Source organism: Furipterus horrens, unplaced genomic scaffold (assembly GCF_987537825.1).
Source record: "Furipterus horrens unplaced genomic scaffold, mFurHor1.1.pri manual_scaffold_8, whole genome shotgun sequence".
In the NCBI taxonomy this organism is placed as follows: domain Eukaryota; kingdom Metazoa; phylum Chordata; class Mammalia; order Chiroptera; family Furipteridae; genus Furipterus; species Furipterus horrens.
This window is the reverse complement of record NW_028327178.1, coordinates 20,081,347-20,102,291: the sequence shown is the minus strand read 5'-3', so window position 1 is coordinate 20,102,291 and position 20,945 is coordinate 20,081,347. Positions and strand designations below refer to the sequence as shown.

At 44.2% G+C, this 20,945-nt stretch overlaps 2 long non-coding RNA genes across 3 annotated transcripts in view; one reads left to right on the top strand and one right to left on the bottom strand.

Moving 5' to 3' along the window:
* The window catches only part of LOC150002611 (uncharacterized), a 65,955-nt gene that overhangs the window by 26,502 nt on the left and 18,508 nt on the right, over positions 1–20,945 (bottom strand). Inside the window, exons 4-5 of one of the 2 annotated variants that reach the window (XR_016512709.1) lie at positions 18,219–18,355; positions 15,998–16,088 (exon numbers count right to left, since the gene is read on the bottom strand). This is a non-coding gene — a long non-coding RNA (uncharacterized LOC150002611). The remainder of the gene's footprint in view (positions 1–15,997; positions 16,089–18,218; positions 18,356–20,945) is intronic. The other variant, XR_016512708.1, reaches the window with a different exon arrangement.
* LOC150002612 (uncharacterized) lies at positions 445–15,084 on the top strand. Its single transcript, XR_016512625.1, has 3 exons — positions 445–494; positions 9,013–9,126; positions 14,686–15,084. It is a non-coding gene; the product is annotated as an uncharacterized LOC150002612 (long non-coding RNA).

The following is a 20,945-nucleotide window of genomic DNA, read 5'->3' as shown; positions in this document are numbered from 1 at the left end:
TAGGTGCAGGAGGGGCAGGCATGCACCTGCTATCAGGATTAACACAGTCACACCTAGCCCAGATCAGGCCAATACCTGCATAATCAGAGAGGTACCAAGGCCAGAAGGTGCCTTCACCAGCAGCAGCGTGGAGTCTAAAGTTTCTCCCTTGAATTCTCAGTAAAAGAGCCTTATGCTGTGATAACAGCAACTCACCATAAGAGCTCAGGTATTAAAATCCTAGTGTAACTAGTTTATCTGGTATTTTTTCACCTCATAGCCGGCAAGAGCAAATCCTATAGGAAAAAGATTCTAGAAAGATTAGTGTTGATGGGCAAATCTAAGGAAGGTGGTCATCCGGAACTAAAGGAGCAGTCATGCAAAGAACAGGAAAGAGAAGGAGGAAGGACTTACAAGAGAAAACCAAGAACAATGCATGATCAAAACACATTCCCTGCTGAGCGCATCAGAGTGAAGAGAGAAGCCAGGAGGCGAGGACCGAGGAGTCCAATCAGGTATGTGCTTGTGCCAGCAGGACAGTCTGTGCGTCCATGTGGGTTAAGGAGCAGCTTCCCTCCTTCATGCCATTTAGAGTGTGGTTACCTTCTCTTCCCATATTCTTGAAATCCTAGGTTGCCTGTCCTCATGACCACTTGTTGTTTTATCTTCCCAAACTACTTCTAACCTTCTTCTGGTAACAGTATCTCTTTCCTTGAGGGATCTGCCCCTTCCCCAATCACGGGGTTCTCTTGGGGCTGTCAGTCTCAATACCAACTCCCAGGCACAGTGGAGTCCAGTGGCTCAGGCCTGCCAATCAATGTACTCCAATCCCTGGTCACAGGGATTGGCCCAAGGGATACCTACCTGACTCAAACTAAGCCAATCAGATTCTGCCCTCCAGGAATTTGAAATCTGAGCAGACATCCCAAGATAGAAGGAAACCAGAGCTGGTTCTAACAATAGTGATCTGGAGAAAGGCCAGGAAGGCTCAAAGCCATCCTGGCTTCTTCCCCACGCCACCCACCAAGGCCAGGTTACCATTACTTTCATGTAATGAGCAATCCCCTTATCTTTCCAATAAACTCAATTGGTACTTCAGTGAATCAGAATCTGTTTATATTGCAACAAACAACCAAAACTGATACAGAGTAATTGCAAGTGACATACTTAGAACATCAAATAGGCTGAGTCAAGATGGGGTAGGGAGCTAAGTGAGACCTCCTTCACCCCGCACTCCCCACCCCACCCCCCGGCCACCATCTGGGCTGGGAATCTGATAGTCCTTGCCTCATGGGGTTAAACTATTAACTGATATATATTGTGAACAAAACCATGTGTTCTAAAGCTTTAGAAAAGGCTTGGCAGGAAAATGTCAGGATATTGGAATTCTCTGGCTATTTTTTCTGGCTTACATTAAAGCAGGATGTATAAATATGTTGAGATTGTCTTTCTGCCTTTAGCAAATGCAACAGACCCCTGGGGGTTGAATAATTGTGCGCTCTGCCCATGTGGTTTATTAAGCTATTGTCTCGCAGCTCCAAATTCCCCCTTCTCTACTCTGCATTGTGACGCTGGGGCTGGGACTCTGCAGCCCACATTTCCTCCTTTTCCTGCTGGTTTCTGCTAACAGTACGTGCCCAGGGGAACGGGGAGCAGGATAAGGGGAGAGGGATTTGCCACTTTCGGCAGCAGTTTCCAGTTTCTCGTCACTCCCACAATGTGACCCACTACATACCCTCAGCTGAGTTCTGTTCCTGCATGAAAATGAATGTCTTGACTAGGAAGTAGCTACCTGAGAGGATGAAGAAAAATGAGGGGGTCTGATCTCCAGGCCTTTCCCAAGCACATTCTATGATAAATTCACTCATTGCCAAAAAGAAAGTTAGCAATTCCTGGCCATGATTCTGTGTCACTGGGGAGCAGCCCAGGGACAGGGGCAGTACTGGCTTCTAACCTGGACAAGAAGGGCCCTGTCCTAAGCCCCCATGCTTTAAAAGATCCTAATCTGACCTTCCTGTGGCCCATGCCCTTTCCCCAGGACAAGGAGCCATGGAGACAAGAGGACATGTCCACCTAGTCTAACCTTCTTCTAGACCATGCTTCAAGAACCCAAGATCAAAGAATATCCTGGCCAAACAGCCCATGGTCTATTTCCTGGGTTCATGAGGGCCCGTTCCCTGAGTCAGTGTTCCAAGTAAATGCTGTGATTCAGGCTACACATCCCTTGGCCCTTAGTACTGCTAAGATATGGCTGATGGGGGAGGGGGAGTGAACAGAGCTTGGATGTGCCCACTGAGTTGTCCATGTGGGTGTATGGGGCCCCACTGTGCAGGACAGAGCCAAGTAGGAAGAAAAGAGTCAGAGGGGATAGACCAGAGACACTTTCGTGCTCTTGTCTCAGCCCCGTAAATGCTAAGGAAGAGCCTGGCAGGAAGCAAATCAGCTCTGGTCCCTGGATCTAAGGCAAAGGCCAAACAAAACCCTCAAGCTGAAGTCTGGGGACATGGGCTAAGAGACAGAGGTGCAAGGCTGGGGTCCAGATTTAAACATTATCACTTGCTGGTCAATAACACTCCGCGAAATGTAACGAGTGAAAGAGTTTTTGTTTTGTTTTGTTGTGTTCTGTTTTGTTTCCCAAGACACTCGAGGTCTGACAAGCAGGAGCTTCTGATTATCAACCCCAAGCAAACCCAGGCCCTAGAGCCCATGCCAGGAGGGAGTAGGCCTCAAGGCTCAGCCCCAGCAGCAAAAGCCTGCCCAGCATCCCTCAGGTGTGGCAAAGGTGAAACCTAGATGGGGGCTCCAGCAAGCAGAACACAGGGAAGCCACAACGGCCAACTGTGGACTGACCCGTGGCCAAGACAGTGAGTCGACAGCATGTCTGCCCGCTTAGTCACCGTTCCTGCCCAGCAGGATATGCTGTCCTTTGGACCAGTGGCTGTCATCTCCTGTTCCCTTTCCCCTTTTTAAAACAGCGCTTTTTATTGCTATCCAGTCCCTCCGCCATAACGGTCATAGAGTGGTGTGCTGGGGGCACACCTCTCCCTTGCAAAGTCAACAGGAGCACATTCAGATCTAAAGGGGTGGGGTATTCAACCGACTTCTGCTTGTCTGCCAGGGGGAAGGAGGTATGTGGTTTTTTCTTAAACAGGGACATTTTTGAGGTTTTGTATATGAGAAGAAGGGTGTGTGAGAGCTGAGCAGCAAAGTGACTGTTCACTCTGTCCAGTCTGTCTATGCCCACCTCCCACCCACAGACCTTGAAACCATGACCTCAGAGAAAGGCCCATGAGGCCAGGTTAGAACAACCACCGCACTTGACCACAGTGATTGATTTGGGAAGGTCACATGACAGCAGCTGCCAATCTCAATTCTTCTAGCTGGACCTGACGGGAAAGTAGTGCCCCCTGTCTTGGTGACACAAAAAAGTGTGAGTGTAAGACTGTCAGTGGCCCTGTTCCCTACTGTATGGGGAGAAGCCATCTAGGGTAGGAAAGAGCAGGGCAGCTGGTAGAGGGTGCATGCTTTAGAGGATCCAAGCCTCCGCTTTCAGTCCCTGAAGGTCCCATAAATTCCCTGATTCCAGTGTGTCTTCCTCACCTTTCGATTCTGTGAGCTTCCTCACCTTTTCTAGTATACAAAGTATACTGTCTCGGGTGGAAAAACCCGAGAGTCCCAACTAATCAACCAACACTGGACATTTTAGTTGAACTTTTTAAAACTATGGCTCTTTATAATACTTTCTCATTCTGATTGCATATCCCTGCGAGCCTGATAAATTTTCAGGCTTTATTTTTAATAGTTTTATTTTCAATAGTTTGTATTTTAAAAGAAAAATATACAATTGAATTAATTTAGTATGACCGCAAGCCAATAAAAATGATCCTGGAGAGCATAGAACATAAGAAGATGAATACAAGACCCTGGAGAGCATGGCTGGCATGGCTCAGTGGATTGAATGCCAGGCTGCAAACCAAAGGGTCGCTGGTTTGATTCCCAGTCAGGACACATTGCCTAGGTTGCACACCAGGTTCCCAGTTAGGGGTGTGCGAGAGGCAACTACACACTGATGTTTCTCTTCCCCTCTTTCTCCCTCCCTTCCCCTCTAAAAATAAATAAATAAAATATTTAAAAAAATAAATAAAGACCCCAGAGAAAATCAGCCTTTAAGTTGCAACAGAAGAAAAGGGGCATGAGAAAGGCTGAGATGGAGTACCCAGAGAGGTGCAAGGAAACCCAGGACAGCGGGTGCCACAGAACCGAAGATAAAAATATATTTGGAGAAGAAGGAAGGGCTGATAGTGGTTACTGCTTCTGGAAGGCTGTCCATGGGATCCTGCCAATGCTGGGAGGCAGAGCCTGGCATGCTGGGAACAACAGCTGGAGAGCTGTGGACTTAGGAGAGAATGGGAGGTAGGCACTGAGAGAGTGAGTTGGAAAACCTTTGTTAATTTCTAAAGAGTTGCGGGGGGGGGGGGGGGCGGGCAGCAACCAGAGCTGGATGGAAATGCGAATAAGATTATTTTAAAGATGGGAGACACTTAGGGGTCACTGAAATGACTTACTTTTTATTGAGTATTCATATGTGATTTCATCGGAACCTTCTCATAACCTCATGAGGTTGCTCTCCCATTCTGCAGATGAGGGGACTGGAGCCTTGGCTAAATGATTATTAAACGTACACGGGAAATCAGGGGAAGAGTTTGGAAGAGGAGACACAGCCATTCCTTCCTCCCTGGAACTCCCACTGCCACTGCGCTGGAGGCTGGGGACAGGGAGGAGTGGGGAGAACGAAGGAAAGAGGACTGGGAAGGAAAACTCAGGCTCCCGAAATCTCTATGAGATACAGAAACTGTAGCCACTTTGTCCCCTTTAATCAAATCCCACCTACCCTTTGAGGTAGGCACTGTTAGAGTTTCATTGTCCCCAGGAATAAGAGCCCTGAGGTTAAGAAAGATTACACCTTCGCCACACAGGCAGTAAGTGACAGCATCTGGGTTTGAACCTGGGTCTGCAGATGTTGAGGTGTCTGTTCTCAACACTTCCATGAGCCCTCATCTCAGGTTCCAGGTCCTCCAGCGATGGCTACCTGGTCTCCACACCCCCACTTTGGGTTGCTGTGAGCCTTGCCTTCCGTCATTCCGTGGTGTCTCCCAGTCCCACTCCAGGGTCAGCAGGCTGAGGCCCTATGCCTGGAGAAAGGGAAACTGAAGGATAACACACACCAGGTCCTTCCCTTTTACTCAGAAAAAATTAAGTTAAAAGATGATTTTTATATAAAAATAAGCATGGAAACATTGTTGAATAGCATGCAGGACTTACATGAACTTCTGAGATAAAACAAGACTTCCATGAAATTTCTTGCTTGTGGCCGCCCCTTTAAATTCCAACCAGCTCCTGTTTAGAATATTTCTAAAGAAAATGAGGAAAAACAACCGGCAACCAGGATAAAGGGCTTGGGATGGAATTCCAGAACTTTTAGCCTGTCGCTCTGACGATCCAGGCTTAGTTAACCCCAATGCCCCACAAGAACATTACTTGATATCCCCTCTACATCCCTTCTGTTTCCCCCTCATCTCCTTGGCTTCCCCAGAAGCCTGGAAGGTCCTCCTCCTCCCACTCATTTATCAAAAACGTGCTCACCTTCCACGAGCTCCTCCAGGATTGCATACATCCCCTGTGCCAGGCTCCTGTCCTAAGCCTGCACGTGTCACAGCTACCGTGCGTGCTGTATTATCCATGTGTGGTGGAGCGCCTGTCTCAAGACACTGCTGGGCACAGGAACCACATCTGCCCCATCTTTGTGCCCCCACACATGGAGCAAGATCACTTTCTAGACAGAGATGATGCAGTGCCCACTGGCATGTCAGGAGCCACCTGCCAGGGTGCCTGCCTGCAGATCCACTAATAAAGATGCACTCCCTTAGGGTAAAACGTTGCCTTCTTTAGGCACTTTCTTTAAAAGTGAATTTTAATGTAAATTGAGACAGCCAATTCCTTTCCCTTACAGGTGGTTGAAAGCGGGGCATGAGAGGGTAGGATTATTAAGGAGGAGGGAGGGAGGTAAGGTTATTTAAGGTCCAGGAATGGGGGAACTCTGCTGTGAGAGGGGGGAGGAGGGTGACAAGTCTGGTCACTTGGCTACTTTGCCCTCCTTAGCTGTGTGATCTCCTTAATGCACTTCCCCTCTAAGTCTCAGCTTGTTCATGTGGAGGAAAAAAGGGTGGGACTAGAGTAGTGGTTCTCAAAGCCACTTCCAGGTCAGCGACATCAGCATCACTTGGAAACTTGTCAGAAACGCAGATTATCAGGCCAACCCCAGACCTACTGAACCAGAAGCTCAGTGATGAGCCCAGCAACCTGTCTTTTCACAAACCCTCCAAGAGGTTCTGCTTCATGCCCGAGGGTGCAAAATGCTAGGCGAGATGATCCATGGAGTCCCCTGGAAAGAAAAGCACTCAGGCTTCTTGGCACAGCTCATAAGGCCACCCAAGGCCATCGTTAATCTGGTATCCACGTAGTGGTCCCGTCTCTTAGGTCAACAGGCCTCCGCCTCTGCACAAGACTTGCTCTTGGAAAATCCGTGCCCTGACAGATGCTATTTTATCTTCCTGAAATAACCATTTTCTGCCTATCTCCTACTTGTCTTTTAAGACTTCTTTTGGTGGTTGGTCACCTCTTCTAGGAAGGCAGCCTAATGCCTCCCTTCTCAGGGCAGGTATCGCCCCTCTGTGCTCTTTTAACACTTTATAAATATCTCTGTCGTATCACTTGCCACCTCTACCTGGTCCCCCGTCAGACTGAGAGCTAAGTGTGGGCAGAAACCGTTTTATTTCTGACACAGTGCAGACCACAAAGTAAACATCATTGCATGGGTGAATGAATGGATGACTTGAATCCTGGTGGTGTCAACCACCTGAGGGCTCAGATAATGGCTTTTGATTCTTGTTCACCTCTAATAATTGATAGTTTGATGTTCCTCATGTTGTAAATACCCAACGATTGCTTGATCATCATGCTTATTACTGTTACTAATTCTTTATAGCATATTAAATAATCCAAGTTCTTTCATATCTATTAGCCCATTTCAGCCTCTCAGCAATCTAATGAAATAAGTCAGAGGAGACATTGTTTCAATCATTTTACCTGATGACAACACCACTCACAGATATTAGATGGCTTTCCATGGTAACCTATTTCTTTAAAAATCACATTAAGTTTCTTCTCTGTATAAAGCATTGTGATAGACAATGGGAGATACAAAAGTTATTGAAGACTGATCCTTGTCCTCCAGGAAGATATATTATAGGAAAAATAAAATTTATCCTCCAAATAAGCCACAATACAAACAGTATATAATAGACTTGGTCTTGAGTGAGTTGGTCCATGAAGGCTCTAGGAGCTTGGGGGCAGAGGAGTCATGGGTGGCAGAGTAGCTAGGAGAGAGATCATTGTGACAGAGGCAGAAATTGTGTGAAGACTGGTCAGGGCATCCCAGGAGAGGCTACTAAATTAATAAATGAACAGGAACAGGAATACCCAGCACAGTCAGGGACAGTGAATAGCTCTGATAGCCATAGCAGAGACCTTCTGAAAGGGAGCTGTGGAAGTCAAAGGTATAACTGGTGAGCCCACTACATGTGCCCCTGAAGGTGGGTTTGATGGCATTCCTTATTTGCTTGGTTATTTCTTAGTGTGTGTTGAATGTTTTGTTTGAAAAATAATCTCTAGAAATAACCTGAGACCTAGGAGAGTAACTTCTTCCAGAGAGGATTTCACTTGCTCCACCAGGCACCTAGGGATAAGAGCATTCCCAGATTAGTTTAATCCAAAATCAAGGCCTCGGAGTCTTTGGCCACCCATATGGCTCAGCTAGACTGCACTCCATGGGAGAGCAGTTTACTTCTGGTTTACTTTAGTCCTACGGTGCAGCACAGTAGGGCCCCAACTCTGAGTGCCGAGGAATTTGTCAGGGCCTCTACCCTGCAAAAGAAGGTAAGCTGTAGATCTCTACTTTTGGGTTCTTAGCCACTTACAATTTTCAAAGCATAGCTGGTTCCTCAGCCTTCTCTTTAGATCAGCCAATGTCCCATGGGCAAAAGTAGCCCTACATACCAAACTCACCTCCGGATTTCTGCCTTCTAGATTTTGGCTTGCTAATTCCTCGCTATGATGTTTTAGGGGGGAAATTTTTTTGTTTTGTTTTGTTTTCTTTTCTTTTCTTTTTCTGAGCTGTTTTCAGAAGGAAGGTTGGTCTGATATTGGCTCTGGAGAGAGATGAAGATCAGAAATTGTGAGCATGGAGGGACATGAGAGCAGAAATTAATCAGAAAGTGATGTGCAGATTGTTTGAGGAGTCTTTTGCAGGGGTCAGTAGAGAGGTAAGAACAGAAGAAAAAAAAAGATTCTGTTTATTGGTCCCCTTCCTTTACTCCTGCCAGCATACAAGATCAAAGAATTTATTGTGTTAATGTCCAAATTGGTACTCTTAATCCTTGTTAAACCCCATGGGATTTCAAAAACAGGCAGCATTGTTTAACTTGATTGCTTCCTTGTTGGGAAGCCTTCAATTCCAGCTGCAAAGTCTGCCAAGAGAAAAGGGAAACCTAAACCACAGATGGATTAGCCCCTACTCCAGGAGCCGGAACCATTGTCCCTGCTCTAGGAGAGCCACCTCGGGCTGTGCTGGGGCAGTGGGGGAGCTCAGGGTCTCGGGCTGCACCTTGGGGCAGCAGCGCCAGTCAGTCCAGGTTGAGGACCCCGCATGTGGCCCTCTGGCTGCCTGTCTTCCAGGGCTGAAGGTGCCGGAGCCTTTGCTGAGCAGGATGGGGCAAATCCTGCTGCTTGGCCAACAGGGCACCCGTCCACCACCTCCTTTCCCTTGGCTCTTCACTCTCCCAGACTCCCTTCATCTTAGGGTGGTCTTGTGATATAGTTCTGGCGAGTGAGATGTAGTCAGAAGTTTAGTGGGAGGGTTCTGGAAAATCTCTTTCCTCCGATAAAAGAAACAAATGGAGCTGGATCTCATTCCAGACTTGAATGCAGATGTGTGGCCAGAGTTGGAGCAGCCTTGGTGTGAGGAGACCTGCAGGAGGGAAAGGCCTGGAAAATCTCTAAGACACCAACCCTGACATGGCTTCTGTTCAGGTGAGAAAAAGAAACCACTATTTGTTCAAGCCATTGTGATGAGGTTTTCTGTAATTTGCAAATGAAACACTTCTAACTACAGTAGGGAGATTTCAAATGCCAGGACCCAGGCTAAGAGCAAAATCATCTCTGGCTTTAAAATGAAAACATGATCAAATAGCAGATGTGAATTCAAACTTCTGTGAGCCCAGCACTGAGCTAGTTGGCAATCACCAAGGTAGCAGGCATTCACAGATAAATCGGACACAATTAATACAAATAAAATCTCCTCAAGTATTAGACAAGCCTTTAAGACAATCTAATTGTGTTTGACAAAACACTGTACAGAATTCAATGTATAAAGCATAAGAGCTGCTTCATTTTAAGAAGAATTGGTAACTAGAAACCTGCCCAACTGGCCTCTTCACATCTTTTGTGATGCATGGTTGAAATTTTCTGATCAAATAATTTTCTGATCTAATACCGTGTTTCACTTGACAATGGAGGAAACTCAGGTCTCCCTGTAGAATGGAAGCACCTTGCTCTCAGAGATGTAATGCGTTTGCCATGATGCATGAAAAGCCTACATCCCAGGGACCATCTTCAGGACTGTCTTCCCACAGAGGTCAAATGAGGGGAATAGAAGATTACCTGGTAAATTGCATGGCAGCAGCAATGATTGGTACAAGAGAGCAAAGAAAGCAGAAACCTATTGAGCAGGAGTAACCAGAGCAAGAAGCTTCGGGGAGGAGGCGGGACTTGAGTGAGGAGCCCCTTTGTCACTTCCAGCAGCTCAGCCCGGCCTCCCAGCTATCACCCGTGTAAGTTCTCTGGAGACCAACACATTCTCAGGTTGGAGCCCTAGGCCCCAAGAGAATCACACCCTCTTCTGAAGGACACCTTTGAGCAAATGACAGATGCTCTGTGGCTCAGACTCATTGCACATCTTTTATGCCTATCCTGATGGGAAACATCTCCTTGAAATCTAATTGTCTTCCCCGCCTCAAAACTATTCATCATCTTACTGTATAAAAGAGTGGTCAGTCAAACTGATCAGGGCAACAAATGTAGGCCTGAGTGAGCTTCTGCTGTGAGGCACCAGCTCAGTAAATGTGTCCAGGAAACAGCAAAGGATTAAACAACCATAAGAGCATCCAAAACCAGGGCCTGCCTTTTTTTAATTTTCATACCCCCATCTCTTTTTCAGGCCTCACTACCCTCAAGATATCTCTTCTCTTCTTTTCTCTTCTCCTCTCCTCTCCTCTCCTCTCCTCTCTTCTCTTCTTTCTCTCTCTCCTTACTCCTTAACAAAATACATTCTCTTAAGATCTGCTATCAGTCACAGACTCTCAGTCTAGCATAGCTCCAAGGGACTACGGTCTCATCTCTGGTTCCAGAAGAAAACAATGAAAAAATTGTCCTCCACAAAATTCATTTCAGGCTCTAGGGCACAGGAGAGGATGGAACTTTGTGTGGTATTTATGATGGGGGTGGGGTTGCTCCCTGGGATTCCTGAGATAGCTCAGGCTTATCACCTCCTTCAGAGAAGCCCAGCTCTGACTCTTTCAGATTAATTTACCCCCATTCCTCAGATGAGCATTAACAGACCCAAAAGTTTACAGCTTGTTCAGAATCATGTAATTCAGTGTCAAAAAGAGTATTTAAGTCCAGATCTGTTCTACCCCAAAGACTGTGGCCATAACACTCCTAAGCAAAAAGAATGGGAAGTAACACCAGAGAGTATAAAAGTACACACATTTGTGGGAATCCATCCACCTGCGCAGGCCTGGCATGGCAGTGACATCAATGGAAAGACAGTAGCACACTCATGCTATGAGGACACACAAGTGAACACAGCCAGAACGCATCATAAGCACAGATGCAGCGAGCTGGCTGATGGGGGTGAAGGAGGGTCTCCATAAGAAATCATGTTCTGCTAACACCATAGTACCTAATAAGGTATTGTGTGGCCTCTCTGACAATTTTAAGTTAAAAAGGGGAGGCAAACTATGGAAAATAGTATGGAGGATCCTCAAAAAATTAAAAATAGAACTACCATATGATCCAGCAATTCCACTTCTGGGCATATAGCCAAAGGAAACAAAAACACTAACTCGAAAAGATATAGGTACCCCCATGTTTATTGCAGCATTATTTACAATAGCCAAGAGAGGAAAACATCTAAATGTCCACTGATAAATGTATGGATAAATAAATTGTGGTATCTATATATAATGGAATGTTATTCAGCCATAATAATGCGGCAATCCTACCATTTGTGACAACATGTATAAACCTTGAGGTATTACAATAAATGAAATAAGTCAGAGAAAGACAAATACTGTATAATCTAATTTACATGTGGAACCTGAAAGAAAGAAAGAGAGAAAGAGGGAGGGAAGGAGGGAGGGAGGAAAGAGGAAGGAAAGGAAAGGAGAGGAGAGGAGAGGAAACTCAGAAAAAGTTAAGACCTTATCTCTTAGAATAGCTACTGCAGGTAGTGGGTGAGGGAGAAGGTAGTCAAAGCTACAAACTGACATTTATAAGATAAATAAGTATGAGGAATGTAATGTACAACATGATAACTAGAGTTAACACTGTTGTATGATACATAGGCAAGTTGTTAAGAGAATAGTTCCTAAGAGTTCTCCTTGTAAGGAGAATCATTTTTTTCTTTTCTTTTTATTGTATCTAAATGAGTTGATGGATGTTAACTAACCTATTGTGGAAATCATTTCACAATACATGTAAATCAAACCATTAGGCTATATACCTTAAACACATACAGTAAGGTATGTCATTTATTTCTCAATAAAACTGGAAAAAGAAAAAGAACCAAGGGAGACTGGGCAGTAAGTTATTTATCCAGACTCAGGGGACTATCTAGCTGGGACAGCACTATTGACAGCCAGTCCCACTGCCACCCCTCTGGACTCTTATCTTTACTGCCATTGCTCAGTAACCAACAGTTTGTCCCTGCCTATTGCATCATGCCCCAACCAAGGTTCACAGCCCAGGTGGGGATCCTACAACTGACCCGGCCTTGGCCTTGGTCACGGACCCACCTTCATCTATTTGCTCATTAAACTGTGTGCCTGTTTAAAACTTGATGAAATTTATCCATGTCTTACCTTGATATAATTATAGCTAATTAAAAAAAAAAAGTTTTTGAAATACAATTTAAAACAAATTCTCAGAGTATATATAGGAGCAAAATACTAGACCAACCCAAATGTTATCAACAATAGAACTCATTACAGCATTAAAAATGAATGAACTTCCCTGGCTGGTGTGGCTCAGTGGATTGAGTGCTGACCTGCAAAACAAAGGGTCGCCAGTTTGATTCCCAGTCAGGGCACTTGCCTGGGTTGCAGGCCAGGTTCCAAAATGGGGGCACACAAGAGGCAACCACACATTGATGTCTCGCTCCCTCTCTTTCTCCCTCCCTTCCCCTCTCTCTAAAAATAAATAAATAAAATCTTTTAAAAAATAAACAAAATAAATAAAAATAAATGAACTACAGCTAGTACATCCATGTGGATAAATCTTAAAAACAAAATATTAAGCAGAAAAGTGACAAAGCATATATACTGTGTGATTCCATTTATACAAACATCAAAACTAAAGTACAGCTAACTCTTGAACAACACGCATTGAACTGCTCAGATCCTTTTATATGCAGATTTTTTCAATATATTAATTTTTTTAGATTTCCTCACTATCATAAAGCAATCATATTGCTGCTTCTTCATTATCAATGCATGAATATTATACCTATAAATATGGATTTCTTTTTCACATTATCTTTTCATTTTTGATATCAAGTGTTAGTAATGTGCATAACATCTACAGTGTTTTGTATCCTATAAGACAATATTGATGTAGGTCCTGACAGACAATTCATCCTGTAAACAGATGATGTAAGTGTACAATATCAATAAATACAGACAATACTGTAAATGTATCTTCTCTTCCTTATGATTTTCTTAACAGTTTTTTTCTAGCTTAATTTATGGTAAGAATACAGTATATAGTACATATAACACACAAAACATGTGTTAGTGGACTGTTCATGTCATCAGTAAGGCTTTTGGTCAACAGTAGCCTACTAGTGGCTAAACATCGTTTACCTGACATGGAAGCAGGACACTGATGTGGAAGGAAGAGGAAGGAAAGGGGAAAGAAGAACAACCCACCCCCCCAAAAAAGGAAGGAAACTGCACACAAAAGAGCATATATATAACCATATTTTTGCAGTTATTAAATTTATGTTAGCAGAAGGTTAGAAGTCCAAAATTATTAAATTAAAACTATTTTTCCCAAGGCATCCCCAGGATCCTGCAGCCTGGACCTTAGAATTGGGACTGAAGCAGCAGTTTTGGAAAGTCTCTGCTTGCATAAGCATTATGACAAGATCTGGCCCTGGCCAGTGTGGCTCAGTGTGATGGGCATCATCCTTCAAACCGAAGGGTCGTGGGTTCAATTCCAAGTCAGGGCACATGCCTGGGTTATATAGGTTCAGTCCCTCATCAGTGCATGTCCAAAAGGCAAACAATTGATGTTTCTCTCTCACATCTATGTTACTCTTCCTCTCTTTCTCACTCCCTCCCTCTCTTTCTCCCTCCTTCCTCTATTTCTAAAATCAATAAGCATGTCTTTTGGAGAGGATTAAAAAATAAAAAGAATTATGACAAGATCTGGAAAATCAAAACCACAGTTGAATATCACCTCATACTTATTAAAAGGCTAGTATCAAAAAGACAAGTGATGTCTAAAGCTGGTGAAGATGTAGAAAAAAGGGAATCCTTGTACACTGTTAGTGCGAATGTAAATTGGTGTAGCCACTATGAAAAACAGTATGGAGACTCTTAAGAACACTAAAAATAGAACTACCATATTATTTAGCAATTTCACTTCCGGGTATACATCCACAGGAAATGTAATTGCTATCTTGAAGAGATATCTATCCCCATATTCACTGAAGCATTTTTCACAATAGCCAAGACATGGAAACCATCTCAGTGTCCATGGATGGATGAATGGATAAAGAAAATGTGATAGACAGATGGATGGATGAATATCATTTAGCCATGAAAATAAGTAAATCCTACTATTTACAACATGATGGACCTTGAAGGCATTATACCAGTGAAATATGTTAAAGACAAATACTGTATGATCTCACTTACATGTGGAATCTAAAAACAAACTCATAGAGACAGAGAACACACTGGTGGGGGAAATAGGTGAAGCTGGTCAGAGGGTGCAAATTTCAGTTATAAGATAAATAAGTCTGGGGAATGCAATGAACAGCATGTTGACTATAGCTAACAGGACTGGAGTATATGTTTGAAAGTTGCTAGGAGAATAGATTTTTAAACTTTTCACTACACGCACACACAAATTGTAACCATGAGAGGCGATGGATGTGTTAACTAACCTTATTATAGTAATCCTTTTGCAATGTATACATATATCAAATCACTACATTGTATACCTTGAACTTACAGAATGATATATGTTAATTATATCTCAAAGCTAGAAAATAAAAAAGAATTATGACAAGATCTGTCCTTACAGAGACACAGCCTTGAGCAAACACCCCTAAGCCACCTGTTGGCCTCCATCCCAATGACTGGTGACCAAGTGCTGAGGACAAAACCACAACCGGAACTGAAATGAAAACAACCCCACCCCTGGCTCCCAAACCCTTCAGAAGCCTGGCCTCAGCATTCAGCCTCAAGTTCTCTCCCCTTTTCTTGGACATCTTGTAGTGTGTGGCAAGAGCATGGGTGTTAGGGGCCAGACAACTGGGGTCTGTCTATGTCTCTCCCCTGCTTGTTCCCCTCTGTGTGCCCTGGGGCAAATTCTATATCTTCTCTGAGCCTCTGCTTCTTCTTCCATAAGATGGAAATGTTGCTGACTCTCAGGGATGTTGTCAGAATTACATTACACAGCCATAGAAAACATCTACACACAGTTGGCACTTATTAAAAAATTGTTGATTCTCTTGTGATCATTAATGTTGTCATTGTTTTGGGGACAGGCTCTGTCACTATAATAGCTTAAAAGTGGACACCACTAAAATATCAACAAAATAGACCCATTTGTTGAACAAAACAGACATACTTTTGACAAGATGTAATGTAGTCATTTAAAAATGATGCTTACTTATCTGACTGATGTGGCTCAGTAGGTAGGGCATTGTTCACAGACCGAAAAGTCACCAGTTCAATTCCTGGTCAGGGCACATGCCTGGGTTGTGGGTCAGGTCCCCAGTTGGGGGCAGGTGCAAGAGGCAACCAATTGATGTTTCTCTCCCACACCAATGTTTCTCTTCCTCTCTTTCTCCCTCCCTTTCCCATTTTATGTTTTAATAACATAAAATGATGCTTACAGAGTTTTTAGGGTTTTTTCCTTTTTATTGAATGCATTGGGGTGACACTGGTTAACAAAATTATATGGGTTTCAGGTACACAATTCCTCAACACATCATCTGTACACCATATTGTGTGTTCACCACCCCAAGTCAAGTCTCCACCCATCACCATTTATTCCCCCATACCCTCCTGCACCCCCCTCCCCCTCCCTCCTCCTCCCTCCCCCTCCCGCCCCCACCCCTGCCCAGTAATCACCACACTGTTACCCATGCCCATGAGCTTTTTTCTTTTATTTTCTTCTTCTTTTGGGGGGAGCTCAATCCCTCCACTCCCCCCCCCTCAATCCCCCAATCACTGTCAGCTGTCAAGTTTCAATGTCACAGGAAAACCCTACTGGTATACAGTTAGATTTTAAAAGCAGTATAGAAAGAATATACACTACTTGATCTCAACTATATTAGGAATAAATGAATTTGAAAAGAAAGGACAAAAAGATAACAAGCGAAACTCACCAGTGGGTAGTAAGATAAAATTTCCTTCAGTCACTTTATCATTTTCTCTATTTTCCAACATGTCTACAATGGGCACGCAGCACCATGATGACTGGGGAGAAATAGCAGAAAAAATTTGAAAATTAAAAAAAAAGCAAGTAAAACATTTCATTGAGCAGCAGCTGCACACTTGTCATTGGAAGTCCTATTTCTTGACAAACATGCAAGTTTTCTCACCCTCTGATCTTGGAGCTCCATCCTCCCGCAGTGCCTTTTCTGCCTGGGGGAAGGATGCGTCCCCCGTGCCAGGCCGTCCAGGACTCAGGTAGGGACCCTGACACCCCAGAGCAGGGAGCTCCTGGGTTCTGGACAGGAGCAGCTTTGAGCTGAGGCCAAACACCATCAGAGAACCCTCTCACTGCTCTTGTCAGGGAAAGCCTCTTAGAAAGGGCGCGTGTTGGTAGCTATTTGGAAGGAGGGGATGTTTGTTGATGGCAGGGGTGGAATCAGATAGCTGAATATTTTTTAAAAAGGGAGTGAATTGACTCCAATGCATCCATTTTCCTGCGTTTTAAAGTTCAGTGGATGATGCTGGCGAGCAGAAATCTGACAGTTAATAGATGGAAGACCACAGGCAGGGGCCATACCCAGATGTGAGGGTGGGGGGGTGGGGTGGGGTGTCCATGCTGAGCTGAGTGAAATCTGCAACATGGAACCGGGGACATTTGGCGTACACACGCTCCACCACCCGTTCAATGTTACTGCCTCCCGTTCTCCCACTGTTTTAACCCACCTGGAGTCCCATCCCTAGGAAGGAAGAGGTGGTGAGAAGGAAACTGTGTCCCTCCCAAGGTTGCTATGGGCAGCTGAAACGGGTCTCAGCACAGTGAAAGGAAGCCCAGTTGGTGGTTTTTCAGGTGTGGGAACCAGGGAAGGACTTCAGCACCAAATCCCTTTCAAGCTCCCCTGGAAGGTGAGGGCAGGGCCTTCTTCAGCCTTACGGTGGGGTTCTGGGTCCTGCCCACCCCCACCCTCAGCTCTACGGGGGGCCTGGTGGAAGGGTTGACAGGAGAATGATGGTGCTTTGGCCTCTGGCACCTCGCCCTCCTGTGTCCACTCCCTCCTCCCTCAGCCTCCCCTGTCAGGACTTTTGTTCCCATGACCCCTTCTCTGGTGAATGCTGAGAAGGTAGAGAGGCCCTTCCCTGGCGATTCATGGAACCGAAAGGGTCCTTCAAGTGCATCTCACCCATGGCCACAGTTTCATACATAAGAAAAAAAAAAAAAAAGCATATTTTTATGGAGCCCTTCCAACTGTCCCCAAAGCTCTTAAGTTACAGAGGACCAAAGTTGTGACAAATGCTGGCACCGATCTTTGAGACTCAGGTGGTTCCCAGCTACCCCCAAACACCCAGCCCCATGCCAGTGCCCATGGAAGGAAGGAGGAGGGGACTAGGCAGGGCCCAGTAGTTCCTGATGCATCTAACCTTTCCCCATGGGTACTAGCACCTTCCCTTGCCTTCCACCCTAACCCCACTCTTCGTGACTGAATGACCTCACGCAGATTGCATTTATTTGTTCAGTTCTAATCACATCCTAGGATCTCATGCCCTCATGATGGTAAATAAAGGGGAACAGAAGATGCCTCCTCATGACCTGGAAAATCAAGTTTCTACCTTTCCCAAATCAGAACCAATTTGCACTAAATCTAGTCCTGTCAGAACTGAGCGTTGGCTGGCAGCCTACACACTTGGTCATTTCCCCCAGTCTCTTAAGGTAGAGTGAGTCACTCTCAAGGGCTGGATTAGCCCGGAATGAGTCAGTACCTCCTCTTTGCCTACATACTTATTATTTTTTTCTTCAGAAAATAAAAAAGCCCTTTTCTATAGATGGGGTGGTCATTGCAATTTGAAAAGCATTAACAAAAATTCTCCTTCTCCAAAACACATCACCAGCTTTACATGGGGTCTAAGAATCCACCGTTTCAGACATTTCTCAGAGCAATGACCCTTTATAGAGCACTTAATGAGGACAGAACAGCATTTTGCTAAGTAACAGAGCATCTCTGTGGTTAAGCATCCAGCTTCTGGGCTGTGCTATACTTCTGGTAAGATGAGTAAACGCTTACTGTACTGACCTTCCTAAAAAGAACAACTATAAGTTCTGGACCAAAAAAAAAAAAAAAAAAGGACCTGGAGATCAGGTGAAAAGCAGGGAGATTCTAGAGGGAAGGTGATACTTACAAGAAGGGTGAGTCTCCTGTTTTTTGAACCTGTGATCCTTAGGTTCACAAGCCGGTGCTCAATCCACGGAGCCACACCCACCAGGGCACCAGTCCATTTTAATGGCCACACAGGTTGTTTACTACAACAAAATAATGCTGCAAGGAAGGTTCTAATATGAATATTTTTGCCAACTTATATCAGAACATCTAGAAAATAAAGTCCTTGGAGTAGAAGTGCTGTATGAGAGAATATACACTGGCAATCTTAATTGATTATGTCAAAATGTCCTCCAAAATGACGACTAGTTGATAAATCCTCTGTATTACTGACAGCCCATTTCCCTGCCATCAGCAACACAGGTTTTAACCTAGATTTGAAATGTTTGCCCATCTGATAGGTGACACATGGTATTTCCTTGTTGATTTAATTTGCTCTTCCTTAATTAACATTAAGTTTATCAGACATTTTTATGTCTTTTCTATAAATTATTCTACATCTTATTAACGTGTGAAACCAAGGAAACTAGTCTTTATCTACCATACGTGCTGCAAATTTTTCTCCTCACTTTGTCACTTGCCTTTTCTTAAAAGATTTTATTTATTAGTTGGGTTTTTTTTTTAATTAAAAAAATTTTAATTTTTAAATAGTGAAGTTTAAAGTAAAATTTTTAAGAGATCAAATTTATAAAATTTTTATTTTATGGTTCCTGGGGTTTTTTCCAAACTTTGAAAGATCTCCATGATTCATTAAAAATCATCCATGTTTTCTTCTAGCATTTTTATGATTTCAATTTTTACCTTTAAGTAATTGTACCATCTGGAATACAGATTATGAATTAAGAATGACATCTACCTTTTTTTTTTTTTTTTAATTCAGATGACTAATTGGTTTTCCCAGCATCAACTATTAAAGAATTAATTTCTCTCCAGTGATCTGAAATGTCATTTTATTTTATATGCTATGTTCCCTCTGCCTTGTTTCATCAATCTGCAGCTTCTCTCTGAGGAAGGGCAGTTTTTGAGACACAGAGAGAAGAATGGTCTGGAGCTTTAGAGTTCAAAGCCAGGGAGTAAGCACAGCTGTAGGGCACAGCAGGGACTGTCTGAACAGCAGGCAAGGGACAACAGGAAGATGGATGAGGATTTGGAAAACCACTGGGAATACAGAAGAGATAGATATCTAAAAGCAATTGTGTTGCTTCCCAAAACAACTCAAACTAATAATGAACACTTGTCCAGGTCCTCAGAGGACCTGTTTTAATTAACAGAAGATGGGTTTGTTAATTAGTTTGCCAAATGTTTCTCAAGTGCTTGAAATCATTTGACCTCTGCAAAATATCTATTTTCCACTATTACCTTTCATCTAACTCTTGCACTTATACCATTTCTTTTAGCAGAATATGAATCTGAATCTCTCCACACAAGTGGGACCCAAAAATAAAAAGATAATATTGCACCTTTCTGAAGATCAGTCAAATTCTTGTTAAGAGGCACCATCTCCTGTAAACCTTGCCCTGTTGTTCTTGCAGCAACCGTGCAAAGAGGCCATTATTATTCACATTGTACGTAGAAAATAAGTAGTTGCCCAAAGACACGCTCTAGTCAGTGACCAAGCAGGGACTGCAGAAGCTGTGCCCTTGCCAGGACACCAGGCTGCCTTTCCTGTGTGATTGCTGGGGAAGAGGGGGAAATGACACAGAAAGCTGAAAATAACTGGGTTTTCCAGAGAAGAGGAAATGGAAAGAAGACACGGAAAGGGACAACCAGTCCCTCACCTTCATTCAAACTAGAAAAAGGACATGGCCTCTGTGACCCTGACAGGATGACTCAGGAAACCCGAGTTTTCTGTCCCTCTTCGCAGCCTAAGTGTGGTGTGAACTGGTGTCCCCATTGGCCCACGCCCATGCTCTAGCTCCTTGTGTCCTTGGGTCAAGGAACACCCTCCTCTCTGGAAGTCTTTAGACAGAAACATGATTTGACCTTCCGGGCTTCCTGGTGACACAAACCTTGCAGTTGGCCCCCTGAACTGGGACATCACCCAGCTGTGGGTAGGCAGGGAATCAGCAGGTGCTAAGGAGTGAGAAAATTATATCCACCTGTAATCCTGTTACTGGAAATTCCCCCAGGCTCCTTCTGTCCTTTCTCCTTGCTGCTACATTTTCACCCACAGCTGCTGTGAAGGTTTACACCTCAGTGCCACTGACCCAGGCCAGCTGGAGGGTTCACTTTCAGCAGATTAAACCAGACTGTGAGTGTCAAGGGACAGAGAGGGACCCTAAAGCTCCCCAGAAGCAATCCTGGTTTCATGCTCCATCCCTTTCTTACCTTCCCCCAGGCACTCACACAGGGTGAATGCACACAGTTGTACAGGTTGTACAGGGCACAAATATACAGAGTGTATAAAGCGCAATGTCTCCTTAGTCACATATTCTCATTTGTCCTCTGCTATAAGGACACCAGCGTCAACTTCACCCTTAGAGAGCTATGCTCATACATCCTAATCTGATTGAAAGAAGGGGAAGGGATTAGACAAAGAACATACATGAAGGACCCATGGACATGGACAATGGCATGGGTATTGACTATGGAAGTGAGGGGTGGGCTGGGTGAATGGGGGGGTGAAGGGGAAAAAATGGGACAATTGTAATAGCATAAACAATAAAACATTTAAAAAAAGATTCAGGAGAGTATAACAACACTCAAGTGCTAGACAGGTGAGGAAGGGACAGAAGGGCAATAGATCAGG